Consider the following 1,886-nt stretch of genomic DNA (forward strand, 5'->3'; position numbering starts at 1 on the left):
CACTAGCAATGGCTTGCTATAATTAACCGTAGGTGAACGTCTTCAAAGAGAGAAATGGCAGACATTTGCGAAGGTATGGATTGATGACCATATATTATTCATGTCACATATATAGGTGTATTGCATCAGAACGAAAAGGTTTGTTCTGTAAATTGTAAGTTACTCATGTCATGTAGGTGAGTCTTCATTTTGTTCTTCGTTGAGAAATTCGGTAATGATGCCTATCAGGGTATCTATGGCTATCTTTTTCCAGCTGTATCTAAACCACCCCACTGCTCGGGCAAATGCTTTGCTAACTACTTGCCCTGGCCCGGCCCCTACCCCTGACCCTGACCCAAGCCATGTGGCTGCCACCTGGAGAGAATGGGACCCAAACTCAGACCACGTGGCAGCGGACAAAACCTTTTATGAATTACGGTAGACACCTTTTGATATATAAATGTATGGAAAAGAACACCCTATATGGTATCATAGAATCAAGAATTACATTAGTAATAGAGCAAAACATTTTATTACCCTTCTTTGTTTAGAAAAAAAGCCACTTTATTCTTTCAGAAAAATAACATTTTGTTATGTTTGATATATATATATATATATATATATATATGGACACACACAAACGTATTTCAATATCTTTTTAAAACTATGTCGAACCCGGCGAGTCATGTACACATACGTTTCTATATCGGCATAGCTTTTCTTTTCTTTTTTTTTCTTTCGTCTGTATGATGTTTTTTTCTTTCGTCTGCTGAGTCGTTCTGTATTGCGGTATTGTAAGCGAGTTGTGGTGACTCCTTGTCACCCGCTTCCTCTACTTTCTTTTTTAAATATATTGATTCTTTTTTTGTTGAAAGAACAGAATAATATATTTAATATCATGATAGGAAGAATTACAACATGAAAAGAATTGATGAGTAATCAATTCCTAGAAGACGTAATACAAGGAGCCCTCTATATCAAACATCTATCCTAGAGCTGCCCGCCGTGCCTAGATCTTGATTGGGCCATTTCAGCAAGTCTGGGTCTTTGTGGGGCAGATTTGGACTGCCCCAATTTCAGTGCAGTTGTATGGCTTTACAGTAACTAGCAATTGTATTATTTCATTGTTTTGCTGCTTTTCTGCTGGACCATGTGATGCTAATGCGAGGGAGATGAAACAATTCAGTTGCAGGTAAGAGCTCTTGGCCAGAATTGGTAGGTGCGAATGGGCAAATTGCAGCAACCACCATTGAGAGGGAGAACCCTAATGTGAAGGCCTTTATTGTTAAAGAAGGCTCAAAGGTAATTCTTAATATTGACTGCGAAAGGGTATGGGTTTGGGTTAGCAAGAGGGATGGGACAGTTATTCAGGTCCCCAGTATAGGGTAAACGGGACGTTTCTATGTAATAACATGCAGACGGTAACTGAATAAATTGGATTGCTATACAATGTCATGGTTGTGTTACAACAACCTTGTAAGTGCCAATAAATTGCAATAAATTAAAATTATTTTGGAAATTTGTTTCTCTAAAATCATGTACTGGATTCATAATACAAACTTGTTTCACTATTCATAATTACCTATTAATTTGACAAATCAAATGTTGTATGGTTGGTCCAGCTCTTTAGATATTGATTTCTCAACCGAACCTTCCCTTTGATGGTACTCTCTCTCTCTCTCTCTCTCTCTCTCTCTCTCTTGAGCGAAGGAAAAAATTTAATAAAATGATAATAAGATCATAAGATAGAAGAAGGGAAACCACATTCCTAAAATGCTGGTGAGTGAATAGGTTTTCCACACCTTCATCCAAGCTAAGCTACTTTCCCTTTGAAGGGATCCAAATCCAAGTCCAGATTGGAATAATATCCAATGAGGTAGGGATGAAACCAAATTCAAAATATACAT

General features: G+C 37.6%; 1 long non-coding RNA gene across 1 annotated transcript; it reads left to right on the plus strand.

Moving 5' to 3' along the window:
- Window positions 1–669: 669 nt before the first annotated feature.
- LOC149831563 (uncharacterized) lies at window positions 670–1,600 on the plus strand. Its single transcript, XR_016433034.1, has 2 exons — window positions 670–1,066; window positions 1,166–1,600. It is a non-coding gene; the product is annotated as an uncharacterized LOC149831563 (long non-coding RNA).
- The last annotated feature ends 286 nt before the right edge of the window (window positions 1,601–1,886 follow it).

The sequence above is a fragment of the Nuphar pumila genome, chromosome 7 (genome assembly GCF_984573655.1).
Source record: "Nuphar pumila chromosome 7, dmNupPumi1.hap1.1, whole genome shotgun sequence".
Classification (NCBI taxonomy): Eukaryota; Viridiplantae; Streptophyta; class Magnoliopsida; order Nymphaeales; family Nymphaeaceae; genus Nuphar; species Nuphar pumila.